Source organism: Polyodon spathula, chromosome 4, assembly GCF_017654505.1.
Source record: "Polyodon spathula isolate WHYD16114869_AA chromosome 4, ASM1765450v1, whole genome shotgun sequence".
Classification (NCBI taxonomy): Eukaryota; Metazoa; Chordata; class Actinopteri; order Acipenseriformes; family Polyodontidae; genus Polyodon; species Polyodon spathula.
In genome coordinates this window covers 54,646,822-54,653,594 of record NC_054537.1, presented here as the reverse complement: position 1 = coordinate 54,653,594, position 6,773 = coordinate 54,646,822, and the positions used below count along the sequence as shown (strand labels likewise).

General features: G+C 36.1%; 1 protein-coding gene across 1 annotated transcript in view; it reads left to right on the top strand.

Annotated features, from left to right (window-relative positions):
- The first annotated feature begins 6,110 nt into the window (after positions 1 to 6,110).
- The window catches only part of LOC121314639 (serine/threonine-protein kinase Nek11-like), a 131,565-nt gene continuing 130,902 nt past the window's right edge, over positions 6,111 to 6,773 (top strand). The window contains exon 1 of the mRNA XM_041248090.1: positions 6,111 to 6,182. The gene's annotated coding sequence lies outside the window, so the exon portion shown is untranslated. The remainder of the gene's footprint in view (positions 6,183 to 6,773) is intronic.

The window sequence follows — 6,773 nt, the reverse complement described above, 5'->3', positions numbered from 1 at the left end:
GTGGCGCTTGGCTAATTGTGCGCCACCCCCTGGTAGCTCCCATCCATGGTCGGGAGTGGAATAGCCTGGACTCGAACCAGCAATGTCCAGGCTATAAAGCGCATTCTGCACTCCACATGGAGCGCCTTTACTGAATGCGTCACTCGATGTTCTGGTTTCACGCCGTAACAAGGCCAGGAGCCCTGCACATAGAAAAGGGGGCAAGGCAAAGCCCTGCCAATTAAAATATGTTTTTTTTTATTTGTATTTTGTATTGTTTATTTTTAGAACGGGGTTCCCCCTCCACCTTGTGTGTTATTGTTTTGCACTGTTTCATTTTTGTACTATCGCTTTCATTTTTATAACTACTGCTAATTCAGGGGAACTTACAGCTTTCCTAGTAGATACATTGCATCTTGACGCTGTTAACCACAGAACAGTAGGACAGGCTGTCATTAAAATGATAGCGAAGTCAGCATAGCGCTATACAACACAGTCTGTTTAATTACTGTATGAACATAGCCTAAGTTTTAAACATTTACAAAACTCGACAATGTTGTCATTCAACCTTGTTTTGTTTTAATCCGTTTTGTCTGCTTGTTACTTTTTTCAGCCAACACTTTTAAATGACCCTTGTGTTTGTTACATTTTAAAAGATTGTTTTAAACGTTACAATTAAGTGGTAAAATGTTTCAACCTTGGTAATTTTCTTTGATGCGTTATTAATTTTAGGAAACTTACACTGGAAACTTTTTTTAATAAAATGGCACTTCTGTGACATATTGCTTTTTTTAAATTGTCATTTGTGAATTTCTTGAAAAACTACCATAAATTTTCTATGGCTATGACATATACATGAGGGTCACCGACCAACCGACGACCATGGGCTCGAGCGCAAATGCCCTAAAGCTGTGAAGAATTTCCAAGGATAAATATCGTGATTTTTTTTCCTGTGCATCGGGATGTGGGACATTTGCTTGGTAGTCAGAACTGTCCCAACCATATAGGGACTGTTGGCATGTATACCACAATGTTAAACAAATTGGCCACAAATTATACACACGGAAATGTACTGAAATTAGCTAGCTGCTTAAATAAAAATAAAAAAAATAATATTAAGAGTTAAAGGGTGGTTATTTAAATAACCATTAAATGTCTTATATTTAACTGGTTTAATTGGTCTTTTATTTAAAAAGTCAATTATTTAACAATATGTTTTGAGCTTTGAAAATCTGGTCACCTTAAATATAAGAATCCCCATATTAACCAGTCCGGAGGTAAGGGTGGGTTCACAGATTTCTTGAGCCGGATTTGTTGAATGCAAGTGCGACAGGCTGGTGAGTGGATAGAGGCCCAGAGACAGTCTGCAGTTAAAAAAAAAATACTACTTTTATTACAAAAACACAAAATTAAAGTGCAAGGGCAAAATAAAGGGATTTAAACACAAATAAAGCAATACAAAAACAAAACTTGCAAAATTAAGGTTTCCAGGCTGGGCAAAACACCCACAAACACCCACAAACACCCACAAACACCCACAAACACCCACAAACACCCACAAACACCCACAAACACCCACAAACACCCACAAACACCCACCTGCTTCCTCAGCTCCCTCCTCTCAAATGAGAAACAGAGGCCTCCTTTTATGTCAGGTGGCTGGGCGCTGATTGATCGTTAATTAACCTAATCAACCCCAGCCACCTGAACATAATAAACCCAGGCAGGTAGGGGAAATTAACCCCATCCCTGCCAATTTAAAAAGGGCAGAGATTTGCTCTGCCACAGCAAGTGTGAGCATTTGTGTGATTTCTAATTTCATTGGATGCTGAGTTCCAGAAAAAAAGACAGGGAGGGCATGACATACAATTGTGTTGATTGAAGTTCTGCACTGATAACAACGTCATAATCGAAAGGAATAGAAAATAATTATACAAATAGCCAAAATAAAGAAAAATAGCCAAACTTTCAAATATTTACATGCTAAATGCTTTCAAAACAAACCAAATTTGGCTGGAAAACCACCAGTCTGGCAGCACTGTTTGGATCAATTGTAGGGTTCAAAATTAGCACCTGACAAATATGGGTGGATTTGGTCTGGGGTGGGCAAATTTCACATACTAACATCCCCCCCTCCCCTTCCAGGGGCGCATCTGGTTTTATTGCAGATGTTGTTTTAATTTATTTTGGTGCTGAAGGATGCAGGGAGTGGGGGTGCTGGTGGTGCGGCTGCACTCAATTGTTCTCTAGTTAATGTATGAGCATAGTTAAGGCTGTAAGAAAATTGCGTGCCTTAACCATGCTTATACATTAACCGCAAATTTTAACACGAACCAGTACGTTTTATAGTTGCCGCAACTTTTAATGTGACTACAATTATTTATTTGTAATTTCGTTGCAAAATAATACTGAAAAATAAACTGAAACAGAAAAGGAAATGTCACTCTGTGGCAATGTTGCCCGCCCCGGTGAGTGGAGAACGGGATTGGAAACGGAGGTTATAATAATAAGAATAATAATAGTTAAATATCAGCTCACCATGTTTGTTTGTGTAGTCCTTTTTGTTTGTCTCTTTATTTTGGAGAAAGTGCCGTGTCCTTTGTTTTGTTTGTCTTGCAACCTAATTATTAAATGCTGAGCGGTACCAATCGCTCAGCTTCACCAAACTCCACCTCTGTTGTTTATTTCCTGGTTCCTGGTTTCGGGTCTGACGTCGCCCACTACAGCTGTCTTTGTGACACACTTTTCACATTGTCTTTTGCTAGTGGGGGACTGGTATTCCTTGTCATCCTCTTTAGCCAGTCAGTGATCTTCTCTCCCGTTGCTATAGTCAGCAACAGGAAAGAAGACTGGGCCTTCGTTCCTTCATTCCTTCCTTCGTTACTTCGTTACTTTTACTGTTATGCAAGTACTGTATTTTATGTGTTACTATTGTTAGCTGCAACTCTTCACTTGTAATGAAACACAGAATAAAATGTTTGTTTTCAAATGATGTTAAAGAGGGAGTCTTAAGAACTTATGTTCTGGTTATCTAATTGTATATTTATCTAATTGGATGTTTTTGAACAAAAATCCACCTTGAAAGCAAATATATACGAGCAAACTGTTTGTATTTATGACAGCGCCGAAACCACAATTTTAATACACAGTGGCTGCAACTTCTTTATAAAAAAAATCATGATTTTCTCATAGTTTTAAGCATGGTTGATCTGGACTGCCTATAATAATGTCATGTATCAACAGTTTCAACCAATTAGCATTGCCATGTGGGGGGCTGGCATTGAGTATTGCAACCAATTTGCACTAAGCATTGCCATGTGAGGGCATGTGCTTATTGTTTCAACCTATCAGCACCAAGCATTGCTTTGAGATAGAGAGCATTTACTTTCTGAAAGTCTTGTAGCAGCTGCTTTCACTGTGATAATTGAACTCAGCAATGTCTGCTGACAAAACGTGAAAAAAACATTCTCTGTAGCATCCTGCACTATATTTAAAACAAGCCAAGCTAGACATATTTTAACTGTTAACATACACATGTCAATATATCTACCAATAAAAAAGACATAATATAACATTTTGTACATGTTATTGTTTGTGTTGTTTAGCACATCCCTTTAATAAGATGCATGTTGGAAATGTAGGTATTGTACAGCACTGTGCAATTATGCCACTGGAACTGGCTTTGCCAGTTGATGAAGATTTATTAAGTGATAATGTAATTGGTGCTATTCCTCAACCTGTCCAGAAGATATGTGAAATACAAATTAGAAGGGGGGTGTTTATGTGAAAATTAATGTGGTAAAATATGGGGTAAAATCATAAAAGGGAGATACATAGGACCTTGAATAAAATACAGTCTTTAACCTGGAATGTAAGGTATGCTTTATAAAAAGTGGATGGAAAAAAATGTTTTTAGTTCTTGCAGTTTAAATGAGAAATGAAAAACTACATCTCCTAGAATTCCGTAGTTATCCAATAACACTGATTGACTGGCAACCAGTTACGCTAATACAACTGTTCGTAATTTAACAAGCTAGGCAGGTATAAAAGGACAGGTTTCAAAGAAAGTAGTTATCTGTATGAAGGTAAGGACCTGAATATAGACTTGAATACAATGTATGATAAAACAAAGTATTTTAAATCTGTGATTTGTGGGACATCACAGCACAAATAAACATGCAGGTACCATCCTGTTTAAACCGAACCCAGAGTGCTTTATCCACCAAAGACAGTGTTTGGAACCCAGAACTGTGTTCAAAGTTATAATGTAAATAAAGAAGCTTTGTCACAATTTGTAATTACGAAAACAATTTTTTGTTTACATTATGTTGATGTATGATTGTATTACTTTTAGCAAACTATGAAATGCTAAACTGAAATCGCAAGCCCTTTAAGTGTTACACTTGAAATAACTAACTAACTGTTGAAATGATTGTTGCGTAATAAAATTATATTCAGATTGTTTTGTGTGGATTTGTAGCACAAACTGTGGATTCGGTAATCAACAATATGTCTGCCCCGCACGCCCCTTTACCTTAAAAGACTCGTAGAATTAATTAGTTCATCAAAGTAAATGTTTTAATGTTGTTTATTACCTGATATTTGATTAGGAAATTGCACATTTAGCCATTTGCCTTTGCCATATAGTTTGTATCCCACGATTTCTTGAAAATGAGCATTTCCCCACATGATTTATGATTCTGCTGTTCTTGTTGAAAGTCAGTTTAAGTCTACTAATGTGCAAGGGAGCAAGCTGCTTTTCAAGTACTTCCATATCCAAGAGTGGACAATTACTTACTCAACGTGCAACAACAACAAAATATCGATGGCCATTCTGGCAAACAGACTTTGAATGGCTACGTATCTCAATTAACACTTTAAACAGCCTGCACTTATCATGTAATGTCAAAGTCAGTCTGACTACCTATAGAAGATTTTGTTCACTTGGACAGAAGTTTATCTTGTAACGTCTATTGGTAAGGGGAAGGAAATGGTCAACTAGCAGAGGAAAACACAGGATTTACTACAGTGTCTATCTGAGTCCTTGTTAGCACCAAGCCAAAAATGCAGTGGTATGATATAATGTGCCAAGTAATAGTTTGTTGCAGTATTCTCTAAAATATGTTTCTCATGTATCAGTTGTCAGAATTAAACTAGCGAAAGCACTTTTTAATTTTATTTATTTTTTTAGCTTTGACAAACTTGATGGATGCAGTATTGATAAATGCACACCTCTTAACCTCATTTGTGAGATGGCAGAGTTATGGTGCGATTCAGTATGCTTTCTTTCTGTATTGAGCTGTGTTAGACAGGTTCAGTTGAGGGACAATTAAATGCACACTGACTCCAACCAAAAGACCATCATTTTCAAGTCACTTACAAAAATAACATTTTAGTTTTCATCTGTCTGTTCAAACACTAAATACTTACTTTTACTGTGGGCACATTGTGATTTCACGTGTAACTTTACCCTGTACTTATGTTTATTTGATTTAAATAATTCATTATGTTTACTATATTAACTATGATATGCAAACACTAGCTTTTAAAACATGTACTGTATTATTATTATGTTTGCATATCAGAAGAATGGTCAGATTTATGAAATTTTTTAAAAAGCATTATTACACCTGAAGAAGAGAATTTGACGTAGTGAAAGCTAGTTAATCTAATAAAAGTATCAACTCTTCAAATCTGGTATCACAATTTCCTCGATTAACAAATTCTGTCAAGTCTTGTTATCAGAACTAATTAAGCTAATTTCATATTTGGTGTTTAATTTCTTAAACAAATACAAATTAAATCATACAGTTTAACATTTAACTTCACTTTCACTTGTAAAACAAGGGGGTTTAGAAGCTGTTCAAGATAACTCATGCCTTGTGGGGCTACAAATGAGTGTATGCCATTCATGGATTTTCACCTTGCTTGTCACTTCATATTTGATTTATTTTAAAGGTTCAATTGAAGGCAGTGGTTAATTGTTTTACATGAGAAGCATTCCATGTTTTTGAATACAAAGGAAGAATCAATCATGTACCCATGTCATTTTAAATGTTATTAGTCACTATAGACTATGATGAAGATGTTTGAATTATAATGCCTGTGGTTTGTCTGCTCTTAGAATGCTAAACAAGAGTCCTTCATTAAGACTGTCTGCTGCAGAAATTCTGAGAGAAAAATTCATTGAAGAACATGTCCAGGTACAGTTATGTTAAAATATTACATTTGCATATAATAATTGACATATTTACTTGTAATAAATGATATTTAATACACAATTAGAGGCAACATTCATTAACAGAAAATACTTTGCCTGGTCATTGATTTTGTTGCACATAATGTGCATTTCCCTAATGCCTCTTAAAAATGCTTCTTTACTGGCATTATGCCCCTGCACAATAAATTCCCATTTATTTTTTTATTTTTTTATTTTTTTAAGGTAAATACAGGGTCCTGCCTGTGTTATTTTCTGAAGCCTCCAGGCCCAAAGCAAAAAGCTCTACCTACTGCAGAATCAAGATTTTCAATGACAGGCTTACCCTCATTTAATTCAGACTTTATGTCCCTTTTTATATCCTTAAAAACTGTCAGCCTCCATCTGTTCTCTTAGAGCATTTTTGTCATAGGTCATTGTAATTCAGCTATACACAAAGTGGCCCTGTTGATGATCTGAATACAGCACAGGGTTTTCTACTGGTGTTGTGAGTCTGTGTCAGCACCAAACAGCCACGGGACTGGCATCATCTGCCAAGTAGGGTTTTACAGCAAAGCATTTTTAGATGAATGTAATT